Below are 19,668 nucleotides of genomic sequence, written 5' to 3'. Positions count from 1 at the left end.
ACAGGTCTCACCGGACTGGGGAGACACACTGGAGACCGGGTGCGCAGAGCTGGTACAGGGTATACTGGGCCGTGGAGGCGCACTGGAGGGAGAGTGCGAGGAGCAGGCACAGGACGTACTGGGCTGTGGAGGCGCACTGGAGGCAGAGTGCGAGGAGCAGGCACATGCTCACCACGATAAGCACGGGGAGTTGGCTCAGGTCTCAACCCTGACTCAGTGTGCAACCCCCAATTTTTTTTTGGGGGGGGGGCTGCCTCTCGTGCTTCCCCGGCAGGCTTCTGTATCTCTCCAATACTTGCCCCCAAGTCCAGTCTATCCTCTCTCGCAACTCCTCCAGAGACCAGGAATCCATCTCCTCCCGGGCACGCTGCTTGATCCAGTTGTGGTGGGTAGTTCTGTAACGATCGTCGTATAGAGGTGACCAAGATGCAGCGTGGCACGTGTTCATGATTATTTATTTAACCTGTTAGGGACAGACATTCCGCTAGCGGAACGCCTCACCAATATCCAATGGTAGAGCGTGGCGCGAAATACAAATACCTAAAAAATGCTATAACTTCAATTTCTCAAACATATGACTATTTACCACCATTTTAAAGACAAGACTCTCGTTAATCTAACCACATTGTCCGATTTAGATTATGTCAGGAGAGTACCCTGCCAAAAAATAATCACACAGCCATTTTCAAAGCAAGCATATATGTCACAAAAGCAAAACCACAGCTAAATGCAGCACTAACCTTTGATGATCTTCATCAGATGACACTCCTAGGACTTTATGTTATACAATACATGCATGTTTTGTTCAATCAAGTTCACATTTATATCAAAAAACAGCTTTTTACATTAGCATGTGATGTTCAGAACTAGCATACCCACCGCAAACTTCCGGTGAATTTACTAAATTACAAAAAACATAACAATTACTTTAAGAATTATAGATACAGAACTCCTTTATGCAATTGCGGTGTCAGATTTTAAAATAGCTTTTCGGCGAAAGCACATTTTGCAATATTCTGAGTACATAGCCCGGCCATCATGGCTAGCTAATTTGACACCCACCAAGTTTGGCCCTCACCAAACTCAGATTTACTATGAGAAAATTTGATTACCTTTGCTGTTCTTCGTCAGAATGCACTCCCAGGACTTCTACTTCAACAACAAATGTTGTTTTGGTTCCAAATAATCCATAGTTATATTCAAATAGCTCTGTTTTGTTCGTGCGTTCAAGTCACTATCCGAAGGGTGATGCGCGAGTGCATTTCGTGACAAAAAATTACAAAATATTCCATTACCGTACTTCGAAGCATGTCAAACGCTGTTTAAAATCATTTTTTATGCTATTTTTCTCATAAAATAGCGATCATATTCCAACCGGGCGACGTTGTATTCATTCAAAGACTGAAAGAATAAAATGGAGTCGTCTCGTGGACGCGCATCTCCAGTGTCATTGTTCCCTGCCTGAACACTCACAAAAACTCCTGCTGTTTTTCGCCCAGAGAGTGCAGAGACGTCATTCCACTTTCTGGCGCCTTCTGAGAGCCAATGGAAGCCTTAGAAAATGTCACGTTACAGCAGAGATGCTGTATTTTCGATAGAGATGCCACAGAAGGAGAACAAATTGTCAGACAGGGCACTTCCTGTATGGAATCTTCTCAGGTTTTGGCCTGCCATATGAGTTCTGTTAGACTCACAGACACCATTCAAACAGTTTTAGAAACTTTAGAGTGTTTTCTATCCAAATCTACTAATTCTATGCATATTCTATGCAGGAGTAGTAACCAGATTAAATCGGGTACGTTTTTTATCCGGCCGTGAAAATACTGCCCCCTATCCCAAACAGGTTAAATCAAACAAACACTCGAACAAAAATAACAAAGGGAAACGAACGCGCACAGTTCTGTCAGGTACAGAATCACAAAACAGAAAACAACTACCCACAAACACAGGTGGGAAAAGGCTGCCTAAGTATGATTCCTAATCAGAGACAATGATAGACCACTGCCTCTGATTAGGAGCCATACTCGGCCCAAAACAAAGAAATACAAAACATAGAATGCCCACCCCAGACCCTGACCTAACAAAATAGAGAAATAAACCGTCTCTCTCAGGTCAGGGCGTGACAAGACTATACAACTCCACACACCTTCTTTGAACCTTCTCAAAAATGGTTCTGTATTTTGGCACGGCAACATAGCCAGTCCATGAAAATAAAAAAGGAACAGTTTTTTGGGGTGTTTTTTTCCCATATTCCCATAATTTATTCCCATAATTTCCGATTGTATATCTTCTGTAGTCATCGTCGATCAAGTGCGTAAACTAGACGCACTTATATTAGCAAGATTGTGTGTGTGTACATCGTTTGAGATTGAGCGTTTACATCGTATTTACTGTTTTCTTATTGCTACTAACATCTGAATCTGTCTGAATCTTTCAACGTAAAACAGTGACATTTTATGCCTTCTTCTCTAGATTTCTTATATAAAGTGCAGCCAGGGAATGAACGCTAGCTTGCTCTTGCTGCCATCCTTTTGGATTTACACTTTTCAGAACTAACCTGAAAACTTTCAACTTTTGCGCCAGTTCGCCCCCAATTAAATTGACATCTGTGAGCATACAGTGCCTTCGGAAAGTATTCAGACACCTTGACTTTTACCACAATATGTTACGTTACAACCTTATTCTAAACCTTCTTAAGGCTAGGCGTCCCGCTAGCGGGACAACTTCCGGTGAAACTGGAGGGTGCACAATTGAAATAAATAATCATAAAAATGCTGGATATTAAACATTTAGGAACATACAAGTGTCTTATATCGGTTAAAAGCTTATATTCTTGTTAATCTAACTGCATATTCCGATTTACAATAGGCTTTACAGCGAAAGCATGCCATGCGATTGTTTGAGGACGGTGCCCCACATCAAAATATTTTTCCACCAGCACAGGTTTCATAAATTCACAGATAGCAATTAAATATTCACTTACTTTTTGAAAATCTTCCTCTGATTTGTCATCCAAAGGGTCCCAGTTACAACATGTAGCGTCGTGTTGTTAGATAAAATCCTTCTTTATATCCCAAAAAGTCTGTTTAGTTGGTGCCATCGATATGAGTAATCCACTCGTTCAACATGCAGAGAAAGGAATCCAAAAGCTACCGCTAAACTTTGTTAACACAAGTCAAAATACATTTCTATTTAATCCTCAGATACCCTAAAATGTAATTAAACTATAATATTTCATACGGAAAGAAGTATGTTGAATAGGTAAACGATATTAGCAGGTGCGCGTCCTCTTCGTCACGCGCACATAGACTGATTTCCAAGTCTGTATCCCAGTACCTAAAATCATAATTCTTCCTCGTTTGGGAAGAAACAAGCCTGAAACCTTGAACAAAGACTACTGACATCCAGTGGAAGCCATAGGAATTGCATACTGGGAGCTAGATTCAATTGTTTCCCTATGCGTTCTATTGGAAGAGCATGGGCTCTAAAGAAATAAATATTTCCGGTTGGTGTTTCTTTGGATTTTCTCAAACCATATCTATTGTGCTATAGTCTCAAACATTATTTTAACATTTCTACAAACTTCAGAGTGTTTTCTTTCCAATGGTACCAATTATATGCATATCCTGGCTTCAGGGCCTGAGCAACAGGCTTTGGGCACGTCAGTCAGGCGGAAATGGAGAAAAATAGACCCTAGACTTTAATTTTAACAACAAAATTCCTCATCAATCTACACACAATACCCCATAAATGACAAAACAGGCTAGTAGAAATTTGGCAAATGTATAAAAAAACAAAAACAGAAATACCTTAATTACATAAGCATTCATACCCTTTATTCGAAATTGAACTTGAAATTGAGCTCAGATGCATCCTGTTTCCATTGATCATCCTTGAGATGTTTTTACAATTGATTGGACATTATATGGAAAGGCATACACTTGTGTCGAGGCACAGATCTTGGGAAGGGTACCAAAACATTTCTGCCGCATTGAAGGTCTCAAGAACATAGTGGTCTCCATCATCCTTAAATGGAAGAAGTTTGGAACCACCAATACTCTTCCTAGAGCTGAGCTATTGGGGCGAAAGGCCTTGGTCAGGGAGCTGACCAAGAACCTGATGGTCACTCTGACAGAGCTCAAGAGTTCCTCTGTGGAGATGGGAGAACCTTCCAGAAGGACAACCATCTCTGCAGCACTCCATCAATCAGGCCTTTACAGTAGAGTGGCCAGAGGGAAGCCACTCCTCAGATATAGGAACATGACAGCCCTCTTGGATTTTGTCAAACGGCACCTAAAGACTCTCAGACCATGAGAAACAAGTTTTTCTGGTCTGATTAAACAAATATTGAACTCTTTGGCCTGAATGGCAAGCGTCACGCCTGGAGGAAACCCAGCACAATACCGACGGCGAAGCATAGTGTTGGCAGCCTCATGCTGTGGGGATGTTTTTCAGCGACAGGGACTGGGAGACTAGTCAGGATCAAGGGAAAGATGAACGGAGCAAAGTACAGAGAGATCCTTGATGAAAACCTGCTCCAGAGCGCTCAGGACCTCAGACTGGGGGTGAAGGTTCACCTTCCAACAGGACAACGACCCTAAGCACACAGCCAAGACAATGCAGGAGTGGCTTCGGGACAAGTCTCTGAATGTCCTTGAGTGGGCCAGCCAGAGCCCAGAATTGAACCCGGTCTAACATTTCTAGAGAGACCTGAAAATAGCTGTGCAGCAACGCACCCATCCAACCTGACAGAGGTTGAGAGGATCTGCAGAGAAGAATGAGAAACTCCCTAAATACAGGTGTGCCAAGCATACCCAAGAAGACTTGAGCTGCCAAAGGTGCTTCAACAAAGTATTGAGGGAAGGGTCTGAATACTTACGTAAATGTTATATTTCAGTTTTTGTTTGTAATAAATTAGCAAACATTTCTAAAAAACTGTTTTGAATTGTCATTATGGGGTATTGTGTGTAGATAAATGTGAGAAAAAAAACATTAATACATTTTAGAATAAGGCTGTAACGTAACAAATTTTGGAAAAAGTCAAGGGGTCAGAATATTTTCCGAAGACACTGTTTATGTCACAGAGTTTGCCCCACAAGAAAGCATATGCACAGTTGTTACCCATCTCCGCTGTTGTTGCAGTTGGCCACATAAAATAATGATATAAAAATAATCACCATTGTTTTATGTGAAAAGTACACATTTCCTGAGTCAAAACCGATAGTTCTTTTGAATAAAAAAAATGGCTAATTCGGCCGTAAGCATTCAATAAAACAAAGAATTTGGCCACGTTTCGTCTCAAACGCTCTTTGACTGACGACGGAGCAGAGCTAGTAGTGCACTAAGACATGTCACTAGTCACATGACCTGTTTTTGCATCTTTACAGTTTTAGACTGCAGGGAGAGAGAGGAGGAGAAGGCAAACTACTGAACAAAAATATAAACTTATTGGCCCAGCCAATAAGAATGAGTTTTTCTCCACAGAATGGCTTTATTACAGACAGAAATACTCCTCAGTTTCATCAGCTGTCCGGGTGGCTGGTCTCAGACAATCCCGCAAGTGAAGAAGCTGGATGTGGAGGTTCTGGGCTGGCGTGGTTACACGTGGTCTGGACGTACTGCCAAGTTCTCTAAAATGACATTGGAGGCGGCTTATGGTAGAGAAATGAACATTAAATTCTCAGGCAACAGCTCTGGGGGACATTTCTACGGTCAGTATGCCAATTGCACAATCCCTGAAAACTTGAGATATCTGTGGCATTGTGTTGTGTGACAAAACTGCACATTTTAGAGTGACCTTTTATTTTACCCAGCACAAGGTGCACCTGTGTAATGATCATGCTGTTTAATGAGCTTCTTGATATGCCACACCTGTCAACACTTTACACATTGCATTTATCTTGGCAAAGAAGAAATTCTCACTAACAGGGATGTAAACAACTTTTTGCACAACATTTGAGAAAAATATGCATATGGAACATTTCTGGTATCTTTTATTTCAGCTGATGGGACCAACACTTTACACGTTGCATTTATATTTTTTGTTCAATGGAACCACTTGGGAAATTTGACATTTTAGGTAAACTTCCCCTTTAAATGCTTCACAGACTGTGAGCTGGGGATTCCATCCGTGATAAAGAGCATGGATGGTGTCTGTGTAATGGATTATGTGATGCAGATTTATCATGCATTTGCATAGAGTTCAAAATGATACTCTGTGACATAACCTACTTTTGATTTTCAATATTCCTCTCGAATTTGAAATGTTGATGTTTCGCAAAAACCAAGGTGTTAGCCAAAATCTATGCGTCGGCATGAAACTATACTTGATTTATCCTACTACCTAAGGGATTGAGATCTGGTGATGGATTCTCAGTCTTGAGGAAGCAGATTTATGTTCATTTTGATATGCATGCTTCTTACTGGCCGACCATGAGAGCACTCGAGAGTGAGCCCACCAATATTGATGAAATACAAATGCTAAAACATGATCCAATTACATGGGAGTACTAAAAGTGGAAGTGTAGGCCTACATTTTTTAAATACGTGTCTAATGGATGTTCCTTATGAGCCTTTTATACATATGCGTAATGTTATTTCAGGTGGGACGTGAATTTCCCAGCATGAAATATCATGCTGTGTTGCTATGTCAACCATGTCTTCTAATTTTAGGTGTTTCTCTTTTTCGCCTGTCTTCTACAATTGTAAGCTGGCATGTTGTATAAGATGGCATCACAAAACACCTCCCCAACAAAACATCTCCCCAACATACACTGCTGTACAACAGTGTACAGCAATACCAAATGGTGCTACCATTCTACCTAACCCTGCATGCCTATTCAGTTAAACCTAATGAGCTTGAAGTGAATGGATCATTTTTGGCTTTGATATCTCTGGTTTGCTAATTAAACTCATGAAAATCTGGAATTTGTTCTGGATTAGATATAGTAGAGTTCATGCGGACATCACTGCTAAAGAAGTAGACAGGAGAGTGAATGTTTGGGGATGAATCTCAAACTTAGAACATCCATGGAAATGAGTTGTACTGTATATGGCTCATGAAGTAATGAGCTCTGAATATAAATGTAGGACACGACTTAGGAAAGAATAGGAAAACAACAAAATATCTTGTGGCTGCCATGGGTTTTCTTCCATGCAACCTCTTTGGGTTCCACTCTCTTCATGGCCAGCTGTTGATATTGAAGCCTGTACCAAAATTAGGAGGAAAGGAAGTCCATGGACACAAGGCTTCCCACCATTGTGACTAGTGATCTAGATGGCTCAGCTGGTTGGATCATGGATTTAGCATCACCACAATGGTGGGTTCCATGCCTGCATTGGTTTCATAAAAAACGGCTTCTGCTCCTTGACCATAAAGTAATGTAATGTACATTTTTTTTTTAAGTACAATTTATAATCATGTATCACTAATGACAATTCAAGTCAAATCAAATCAAAGCTTATTCCTCACATGCATAGTATACAGAGGGTCTAAACGGTACAGTGAAATGCTTACTTGCTGCTCTTCCCCAACAGTGCAGAATAATATAAAGTCGTAAAGCTAATCAATAGACAATAAGTAGATGAATAAAGTTGACTACAAAACATTTATAGTCTTCATTTATAGTCTTCAAATGTAGCACAAAGACGACCAACTCTTGCATTCTGTTTGAACCATCCCTCAGGACAGAGCCTCCCATTTAGATATCATCCTCAATACAAGAGAAAGGCAACAAAATGGTTTCCAGATAGCAGTGGTCCATTGAGACATCACAGGCCTGCTTTGTATAAGGATTTGTTATTGCAGACAAGCATTGAAACACTGATAGATGTGACGCTACCCGGGGACATACTTAATAACCATTTTATTAGCTTTTGCTGATGGTCTACAGAAGATCAAAGACAAGCTTGTTTGACATTTGGATGCATTTGGCTGATTGGCAATTCATCATTTTGCCTCTAATTCACAAGCCCAGCCCTCTGTAAATTGGCATATTCTATTTCAATAAATTACACACAAAAATGTGTTGACGAAAATCATAAAATCAGTAATTATTTTTCCATGTTTGAGAAATGAATGAATATTAGTTTAATCAAATGATTGTAATTATAATAAATTACATTTGTTTTGGTTCTGTTTGTAGATGTCGAAGATTACGATTCCTTAAATGCCAAGTGGATTTGAATTGTCATGGTGATGCTGGTGCATGTCAGGATGTTTTGCCAGTAATTTAGTAAACCTAATAGACATAAATTATTATTTAACAACAACAGAAATGTCTTAGACTGCAGACATGATACATTGAAAAACCATTTCAGCTATATACACTACCATTCAAAAGTTTGGGGTCACTTAGAAATGCCCTTGTCTTTGAAAGAAAAGCAATTTTTTTGTCCATTAAAATGACATCAAATTGATCAGAAATACAGTGTAGACATTGTTAACGTTGTAAATGACTATTGTAGCTGGAAACGGCAGATTTTTTTATGGAATATCTACATAGGCGTACAGAGGCCCATTATCAGCAACCATCACTCCGATGTTCCAATGGCACGTTGTGTTAGCTAATCCAAGTTATCAATGACTGGTAAATGATCCAAGACCAGCTCAGTTAATCCATACTATTGTGACAATGAGTCGTCATAATGTTGCATCAAATGTACATGATCTTAGGGGCATTGGCAAACACAATGTAAGTAATTTAATTGATGTACCCCTATTTACACCGAATACATCTGTTTATTCTAAAGCTATTGTAAGCAGTAATCATGAGCCTATTAACCAGAGTTACAGTGTTAGCACTGAGGTGGTGTGCAATAGTAGGAAGACTACCTTATGCAGCTCACCCTGCACTATCAGCTCCAATATAAATAAAATGAATAAGTCTACCTCTGATAAGCTTCCCAGTAAAGCATTAAAAACAATCAAGCAAACCAGAAAAGTGCTAAAAATAGCCCATATTAACATATGTAGCCTAAGAAACAAGGTCCATGAAGTCAATAACTTGCTTGTAACAGATGACATTCATATTCTGACAATCTGAAACTCACTTAGCCTCTTATGGCTAGGGGGCAGTATTTTCACGGGCTCTGAGACTTCATTGGAGACGTGCGAAGTGTCACGTAACAGCAGAGATCCCTTGTAATAGATAGAGAGAATCAACAAGGGCAAGAAATGTTCAAACAGGGTACTTCCTGAACAGAAGCATCTCAGGTTTTTGCCTGCCATAGGAGTTCTGTTATACTCACAGACACCATTCAAACAGTTTTAGAAACTTTAGGGTGTTTTCTATCCAAATCAAGCAATTATATGCATATTCTAGTTACTGGGCAGGAGTAGTAACCAGATTAAATCGGGTACGTTTTTTTATCCGGCCGTGCAAATACTGTCCCCTATACCCAACAGGATAAAGTGGTAGCAATACATGGTCATAACATCTACCGAAAATACAGAAATGCCAACAGAGGTGGTGTTGAGGTCTATATTCAGAACCACATTCATATAAAGCTTAGAGACAATCTAATGTTAAATACTGTTGAAGTAATATGGCTACAGGTTCATCTGCCTCACCTAAAGCCCATGCTAGTGGGAAGCTGCTATAGCTGCTATACCACCAAGTGCAGTATCTGGATAATATGTGTGAAATGCTTGATAATGTATGTGATATCAACAGAGTAGTATATTTTCTGGGTGATTTAAATATTGACTGGCTATCATCGAGCTGCCCACTCAGGAACAAACTTCAAACTGTAACCAGTGCTTGCAACCTGGATCAGGTTGTCAGTCAACCTACCAGGGTAGTTACAAACAGCACAGGAATTAAATCATCAACATGTATTGATCACATATTTACTAATTCTGCAGATATTTGCAAATCCATAGGATGTAATGATCACAATATAATAGCCATATCTAGGAAAACAAAAGTTGCAAAAACTGGGCCTAATATAGTGTATAAGAGGTCATACAATAAGTTTTGTAGTGATTCATATGTTGATGATGTAAAGAATATTTGCTGGTCTGTGGTGTGTAATGAGGAGCAACCAGATGCTGCACTTGACACATTTATGAAACTACTTATTCCAGTTACTAATAAGCACGCACCCATTAAGAAAACGACTGTAAAAACTGTTAAATCCCATTGGATTGATGAGGAATTGAAAAATTGTATAGTTAAGAGGGATGAGGCAAAAGGTATGGCAATTAAGTCTGGCACCCCAACTGATTGGCAAACGTACTGCAAATTAAGAAATCATGTGACTAAAGAAAAATAAACTACAATATGAAACTAAGATAAATAATCTAAAGAATGATAGTAAAAAGCTTTGGGGCACCTTGAATGACATTTTGGGAAAAAAAGCGAATTTGGTTCTTAAATTAATTTAATCAGATGGCTCATTCATCACAAAGCCCACTGATATTGCAAACTACTTAATTGACTTTTTCATTGGCAAGATAAGCAAACTTAGGGATGACATGCCAGCAACAAACGCTGACACTACACATCCAAGTATATCATACCAAATTATGAAAGTCAAGAATTGTTCTTTTGAATTCTGTAAAGTCAGTGTGGAAGAGGTGCAACAATTATTGTTATCTATCTACAATGACAAGCCACCGGGGTCTGACAATCTGGATGGAAAATTAATAAAGGATAATAGCAGATGATATTGCCACTCTTATTTACCACATCTTCAATTTAAGCCTACTAGAGAGCATGTGCCCTCAGGTCTGGAGGGAAGCTAAAGTTATTCTGCTACCCAAGAATAGTAAAGCCCCCTTTACTGGTTCAAATAGCCGACCAATCAGCCTGTTACCAACCATTAGCAAACAAATTTCAGCATGCTTCCAAGAGTTACTTGTCTAACAGAACACAGAGGGTGTTCTTTAATGGAAGCCTCTCAAATATAATCCATTAGAGTCAGGAATTCCCCAGGGTAGCTGTTTAGGCCCCTTGCTTTTTCAAGTTACCTGTAAACTTTGTCCAAACATTTCAAACAACTTTCCTAATCCATCCTTAGGTATCCTAAAACGTAAATAATCAATAAAATTTAAGACGGAATATACTGTGTTCAATAGCGGATAAAATCAAAATGGAGCGAGCTACAGGTTGCGTGCCCCAAACATGAGTCCACTTGGCTTGACACTCATTCTGAATAGCCGTACTTCTTCATTTCTCAAAGGAAAAATATCAACCAATTTTTAAAGACTGTTGACATCTAGTGGAAGCCATAGGAACTGCAACCAGGTGCCTCATAAATCTAGAATCCCATAGAAAAACAATAGCACACAGTCAACTCAACAACAAAAATATTCCTGGATGGTTTGACCTCGGGGTTTCGCCTGCCAAATAAGTTCTGTTATACTCACAGACATTAGTTTAACAGTTTTAGAAACTTTAGAGTGTTTTCTATCCAAATATATAAATTATATGCATATCCTAGCTTCTGGGCATGAGTAGCAGGCAGTTTACTTTGGGCACACTTTTCATCCGGATGTGAAAATACCGCCCCCTATCCCAAAGAGGTTAAATTGTTTAACTTGGGTCAAACATTTCGGGTAGCCTTCCACAAGCTTCCCACAGTAAGTTGGATGAATTTTGGCCCATTCCTCCTGACAGAGCTGGTGTAACTGAGTCAGGTTTGTAGGCCTCCTTGCTCACACACGTTTTTCAGTTCTACCCACAAATCTTGTATAGGATTGAGGTCAGGGCTTTGTGATGGCCGCTCCAATACCTTGACTTTGTTGTCCTTAAGCCATTTTACCACACCTTTAGAAGTATGCTTGGGGTCATTGTCCATTTGGAAGACCCATTTGCGACCAAGCTTTAACCTCCTGACTGAGGTCTTGAGAAGTTGCTGCAATATATCTACATAATTTTACTTCCTCATGATGCCATCTAGTTTGTGAAGTGCACCAGTCCCTCCTGCAGCAAAGTACCCCCACAACATGATGCCGCCACCCCCGTGCTTCAAAGTTGCTATGGTGTTCTTCAGCTTGCAAGCCTTCCCCTTTTTCCACCAAACATAACGATGGTTATTATTGCCAACCAGTTCCATTTTTGTTTCATCAGACCAGAGGACATTTCTCCAAAAAATACGATCTTTGTCACAATTGGAACGAAGTTGCAAACTGTTGTCTGGCTTTTTGATGGCGGTTTTGGAGCAGTGGCCTCTTCCTTGCTGAGCAGCCTTTCAGGTTATGTTGATATAGGACTCGTTTTACTGTGGCTATAGATACTTTTTTACCTGTTTTCCTCCAGCATCACAAGGTCCTTTGCTGTTGTTCTGGGATTGAATTGCACTTTCTCACCAAAGTATGTTCATCTCTCGGAGACAGGACGCGTCTCCTTCCTGAGCGTTATGACGGCTGCGTGGTCCCATGGTGTTTATACTTGCGTACTATTGTTTGTACAGATAAACGTGGTTCCTCCAGGCATTTGGAATTTGCTCCCAAGGATGAACCAGACTTGTGGAGGTCTACAATTTTTTTTCTGAGGCTGTTTTCTTTTGATTTTCCCATGATGTCAAGCAAAGAGGTACTGAGTTTGAAGGTAGGCCTTGAAATACATCCACAGGTACACCACCAATTGACTCCAATTATGTCAATTACCCTATAAGAAGCTTCTAAATCCATGAAATCATTTTCTGGAATTGCCCAAGCTGTTTAAAGGCACTGTCAACTTAGTGTATGTAAATTTCTGACCCACTGGAATTGTGATACAGTGAATTATAAGTGAAATAATCTCTCTGTATACAAGTGTTGGAAAATGACTTGTGTCATGCACAAAGTAGATGTCCTAACCGACTTGCCAAAACTATAGTTTGTAAACAAGAAATTGATGGAGCAGTTGAAAAACGGGTTTTAATGACTCTAACCTAAGTGTATGTAAACTTCCGAATTCAACTGTACGTACATCCTCACACAAAGTCATCATCTCCTTAGCTAATAATGAAGCTATCTTCCAACATGGTAAAGTATCACTTTCACCTTTACATGGCATACAGAGCAAACAATCACATGCTTTTCTAAGAACTACTGATTCCAATGACTAATACCCACTATTTTGTGTGTTCACAAAGAAGTACAAAGGGATTTGGTGGTCCTAAAGGAGAGGTGCCATGTTCTATTGTTGTTTTCAGTATAGTTCAGTTTTATTTTCTGAATTGTATCGTATTTTCTGTCCTCGGCTCACATTTCATGTCCCTCAGCAGCAACAGCAAATTTGAAACCCCCCCGACCTTTATTTCTCTTGACATTCAATGTATTTTTCAGTTAAAAAGCAATCCTGTGACATGGCAATCAAGTGTCATAACCACTTTAGTTTGCCTTGAACGAAGCACAGTCTTTTTCATTTCTGTGTTCAGAACAGTTATGGCTCAGAATAACACTGTCTGGGACCTGAGGGACTATGCGACATTGTTCGACCATAAAAATGTATGATTTGAGCAGGGTTTTCTGTATTTCTTGTTTGCAGAAAGATATGGATGCAGTTCAATGCATGATCATTTTAATTCACCATTACATTTCTTGGTACTCAAAATAATCTTGCTATCATGTTGTAAATCACAGCTGGCCTTGTACATTGCTGCCACAACTCATTCGGGATGCACTGTTTCAGTTTCAATGACTCAATATTATGAACAAAAACGGACGACTGTAGCTATAGCTGGGAATTTCAATACAATCAAACAAGCAAGGTCAATGATCTCAAGTCTGTCATAAAGTGGCTAATATGCTAGCGCACATGTGTCAAACACAAGCCCCGCGGGCCGAATAGGACACACAAGTGAGAATAAATGAGTCAACAGTTGAGTCATCTAGTTTATGAAATTACAGCCTGATGCGCTCGCATCAGGGAAATCAACTTCAAATGCGTTGCTTTAGTGTGTCTCTTTTACAATGCACAGCGGAGGGAAAGTGTACAGACAAATGCCACCATCCTAGCTAGGCTACTAAAATGTTGAAGTCTGGCTTCGGTTTTTATTAAAGCGTGGCAATTAATAACCAAAAAACAAAACACCATACAAAAGAGAAATATGTAGGCTTATTACAGCAACATTTGAGCAGTAGCCTAGGTTGGCTACTCAACCACAATAGCTACATTTTGAGTGAACCATACAACAATGCTGCATTTAACCGCACTGGTGATCCATGTAGTGCAAAAAACTGAAAAACATGTTTTATGTTTAAATGTTACAAAAACCTATAGCTACATTTTTGTTAATTGGAGTCATGAAATACTTTTTGATTAGGGTCGCAGCATATTATGCACATCTGCAAGCATAGCAGCAAATGATGGACAAATATTATTTATCTATTTTGTTTTAATATGTTCAAATGCTATTTACAGCATCAAATGTACATACTGTAAGTAGACATTATAAAGGGTCATATTTTTTCTAATAAAACAAATTACCAGTTTGGGTCGCAGTTGTATCTTTTCTTTGTAGAAACAAATAGGCTATATCTGGCCCGCGATTTCTTTGTGTTTTTTTCTATATGGTCTGTGCACTGATTGAGTTTGACACCCCTGGGTTAGCGTATCTATTTATGTAGCTAGCTATTTATTTAGCAAAAAAAGAGCCTAACGTTAGCTAGCTAGCTGCTGGGAGGATGTCATGTTATTGGAGGAGTGGATGAGTGACCAACTTTTTCCCCTTATATTGGTTTTCGTTGGCAACAGCTAGAGATGCTGCTGGCTAGCTAGCTAGCTATGCTGAACTTGAACGACTGTTATCCACAGCTAGCATATATCTTAGTTGTTTTGGGACAAGCATGCATTGGCAGGCAAGCTGCAGAAGGACGGGCAGGCTACTATTCCCCATCATTTATCATGGAATTTTGACGACCAACTAGCTGAAAAGGTTAGAGAGGGTTTATCTGTTCCCTCATTAGATTTATCTCATCTCGCTCTGGCAAGCATTCATTGTTGATCTTCTTGTTGATGTGCATAGGCAACTGAGGGAGAGATAGCATACCTTTTTATGGTTGTTTGATAAATAGGATTGTGAAGTTCTCAAATGTAAGTCTTCTGTAGTATTTACATATTTGCAGAAATCCATTCAGGTGTATTTTGTGGCTTTTGGCAGATACGTTCTTAGGATCTCATTCACTGAGTTCAAAGTGAATGATGGAAGGCCCGTGTGGCAAATGGCTTATTCGCATATAGGCATACTGTAGCTCTGATTGGCTATGGAACACCGGTCTGCGTAGAATTTGGTCCTGGACAGGTCAGATGTTTTTATTCTGTTTTATTTACTGCAGTACCTATTAATTGTCCAAACGTATGGCCGCTTTCCCACTTTATATTGCTATAGAATTTTCACAAATGCCTCATTCCCAAACATTCCATGAATTTATGAAAACTTGAAAATGACCCCCCCCCCCAAAAAAAGCTGCAGTATTCTTCCTGGGGGTGTATATGAACAGATTTCTATAAGGTTACTTGTTCCTAAAATGCTGTCAGTTTTACTATAAATGGTAATTAGATTTCCGGTTAGTTAAATGAATAATGCATGCTAGGTAACTGAACCTTAGTTCAATTTCACTCACAGATTGGTCAAGGCCATGTGATTTGTTGTGTAGTGTCACGTCATAGTCCTTTCCAACAATACTCATGGAACCAAGGAAAAGTAGAGGCCTCAATGTCTACTATTGAGACGGTCACTTTCTAAGGTTAAATAATGTCCTGCTGTCGTCAAGGACTGTGTTGTACACTATTGCCACAGATAGAACAATGAGGCAGATATTTCACTGGATGCATAAATGTGGAACATTGGGTTGGCGTTTCCACTCACTACCAATTATGGTGATGAGAGTAAGCCCAGTGGCTGGCAGCGGGAGAAGATGCAGCAAGACGGATTTTGGCCAAAATTATGCAAATTTTCTCATCGATTAAACATTTGATCTCCATACAGTTTTCTGTTTCTAAAACTATAATCTGTAACAAACATAGTGGACTGCATTTTATAGACTTTACCCTTTGCCAGAGTTGTAAAAAATGGCATTGCTTAGGAGTGCAAGGGCGAATTGAGTTATTGCACACCAGGGGCGTAGCCAGATTTTTTGGGGGGGATAGGCCTAGAAAAATTTGGATAGGCATTTTTTCTACTTGTTTATTACATTTATTTTGCGATGTGCACCGTATATTATTTCATAATACAATCGTTTTATACTAGTGCATAGTACTTGGAGCAACCTCGTTACATATACAAATAACTACCTATCCCAGCATATTAAAATAAGACAGTAACTTTAGACCAGTTGCCAACTTGCCAACTTGCCAACAACATAAAACTCATCTTCAGGTGCACTTTAATCTCGATGGGCAAACAAGCCTATATTTGATATTACCATTTATACCATGGCAGGCAGTAGTACTATAAAAAAGTACCTTACCTTTAGTAGACGTATCATAAGGCGTGACCTACATCATAAGCTGCAGACGGCGAGGCTTTCAGTTGAATATGGTGATGATTTCATCATAATCCAATGTATCTATCAGTTCACGCTCAAAAGACAGCAAACTGAAGTGGTTCAGCCGGGCGCTTGTCATTGATGTGCGAAGACGATTTTTGTTTATCCTAGTTGTTGTTGAGAAAAGTCTCTCCACACTGCATGATGTCATTGGAAATGTGACAATGATCCTTAACAGAGAGTTTATATTAGGGAAAATATCATCAAGGCAGCTGTCAAGCACACCCATTATGGAGGAAAAGTCACTCTTTCCCCATGTTCATTTTGCGACTCAACTGCTGAATAAAAACAGTGAATTCAGCATCCTCAATTGATACTGCATATTGATCGCATGTGGTCTTCAGCTGCTCTTTAAGGCCGCAGGTTTGGGATTCTTTGGAAAAGGAGGCTGCCGCTTGCATGATCCCATATGTGTCTTCTTGAAATCTTGAGTTTAACTCAGTAATCTGTCTGTCTAGAATATTGTTCCAAAGTTGCCTCAGGTCACTGTCACTCTTAATGCTGGATGTTTTCCATAATGAAGTTGTGACTACACTGTCTGCCAATTTTACAGGCAGTTTTCGCTGCCGTGATGCGCTCACATCCCAATTACTAATATCATGCTTAATCAGCATCTCTTCAGTTAGCTTGAGAACTTTATCAAAGTCTCCCCCTGAGTTATCTCTGAACGTAGAAAAGCTGCTTTTGAGTATTTCAATTAAACCAATACAGTCCGTCACAGATAATGTAGAGCTTTGTAATCCCTTCGTAGCAAAATCTCTATTGTCAAACAATTTACTAAACGCGACTAACAGGAATAAAAACTTCTTGTTCTGGGTTTGTTGTAAGAGGGCATCGGCTTCTAATTTGGTTTGTCCACAAGCCTCTGAAAAATCTGAAAGAACTTTTTAAATGACATCTAGCAGTAACAGCACTTTACTGATAGACCCTGATTTTGAACTCCAATGTACATCCGTGGATCTTTCTATCTCGATACATGGTCTATTGGGATGCAACTCTTTCTATACTTCTATGAATCGAGCATGTCTGTGGGATCCACTCATACATGTGTGTAGCTGGTTTACTGTGTCAAAAAAAGTACCAACACTTTTGCCGCAGTGCACAGAACCAAATTCAAACGGTGGGAGTTGCAATGCACATATACCGCTTGCTTAAATGTTTGCTTTAGTAGGACATGTACCCCTCCTCTGTTCCCTGACATGACTGAAGCGCCATCGAAACAAAAACCCACACACAGAGTGGGATCCAACTCCGGGGGTTGTAACACTTCAAGTATTTTCCCGAGAAATTCCTTGTGCAGACAAATCAGCGGTTTCCATAAACCCAACAGCCCTTTCTTTAATCATTCCAGCATGAATGTATTGGATGCACACAGCAATAAGTTTTCATTTAGATTGATCTTTATATTCCTCTGCTAGTATGGCAAAATACGTGGAAGGGGAAGAATGAACTTAATATTTTATCCTGCACAGTAACAGTAACACTCCAGTAACTTGTTCTGAATTTCGGGGCTCATAAGTGTGGCATTGTGAGGTAGCTCATTAAGCCTGTTTTGTATTTCTGAGTCATACTTTGAGATGAAATTGAAGATTTGAAGTTACCTTTGTTGATTGCCTCTTCGGTTTCTCCATGCCCTCTGAGTGGATTATCCTGCTTTCATACATTAGAGCAATATCTTTGACCACTTTAACATGTGCATGGTTTCTTTCTAGAAAATCCATGTTTGCATCACCATGTATTTGGTTCAACACAGTCACACGACTTCTAGGCCCATGGGTCGCCTTGTAGGATTCAAATTTTGCAAGGGCACTAGCATGTCATTTGCTATTCTCGTGTTTGCAGCAAGCATTTCTTGTGAGTTTCCAGTTTTTAAATCCATCTCGTACAAATCTGAATTCGACATTTGCCCCAGGAAAGTGCCTACAAAACCTACAATAAATTGCATCTTTTGCTTTACTATACTCAATCCACACGAACTGGTCATACCACCTTGAAGAGAAGCAGGGTGATTTGCCATTTATCATACTTGAAGGGAATTTTGCTAGCTTTGGTTGATAGGCTGGTTCATCGACGGCAGACAAATCTGTCGGTGGACCTACTGCAGGTTCACCCCCACCCGCAGCATCAAGAACGAGAGGAGACGGTAGGGTAGGCAAGCATGCCTGACTAAACGTGGAATTGGCGATTGTGATGGCGATTGTGGTTATTTCTATCCTGGCACCACCTGTTAATGTTTCGTTCTGGAAGCTATCGGTAGTTTGATCCAAATTATTTTCTGGCACACACTCTTTTTCGTCCAGACGTCTATTTTTGAAAAACCTAGCGATCGACATTTGGTTTACTATTGCCTGAACTACTAAATTACCTTAGCTGCTGAGTCAATTCGAGTAAGCTTGCGTGGTAGAGCTTGCTATCTTATGCCCTACAAAGTTTATCCACGTGACGTTGTTCAGGTAAACCACCGTATGATTTAACATTTTTTTTAACTTGATTGTCACGGACTATTTCTTTGTTACATTATATTAAATTTACCCATAGAAAATAAATCTCACAGGCATTTCTTTTAAACACATAATAAAATAAATACAAATAAAAATGTATATTGAATAACATTAATAACTTTTTGGGGTAGGACTGAGATCAAACTGGGTACGGCCTACCCAGGCCTACCCGTGGCTACGCCACTATTGCACGCACGCACTTCACACAGTAGGTGTTTCCTAACGGAAATATGCAAATAAATGCTAGAACCCGCCAATAGGATCTAATTAGCTCATGTTTGGCTCTGCCCACTTCCTTGCTTGTTCTGCCGACAATGATTAATTTTATCCCATTGGCTCTGGTCTATCTTGGGTTAGTTATACAAATCTTTGCTATTCCTGCAAGGAAGGGAAGTTCCATCCTTCCTTGGCTGCAAGAAAAACACATACAGTACATACTGCAAGAGTAAACACACACACACACACTTTTTAACTTGAGTTTGAATGAACCTACAAATCCCTGTGCTGTTCTTGCCAGTAAATGAGCCAAATTATAACTTTAAAACACCCCACGAAGTCCTCACTTCTTTCAAATTTGCATATCTCAAACCTGTATGTGTGTTCCTATTTGTGTGTGTGTTTGTGTGTGTGTGTGTGTGCGTGTGCGCGTGCATGTTGGTATGTGTGTGTGTATTCCTCTGTGTGTGT

This window comes from Salmo trutta, chromosome 20 (genome assembly GCF_901001165.1).
Source record: "Salmo trutta chromosome 20, fSalTru1.1, whole genome shotgun sequence".
NCBI classification, from domain to species: domain Eukaryota; kingdom Metazoa; phylum Chordata; class Actinopteri; order Salmoniformes; family Salmonidae; genus Salmo; species Salmo trutta.
This window is presented reverse-complemented; position numbering follows the sequence as displayed.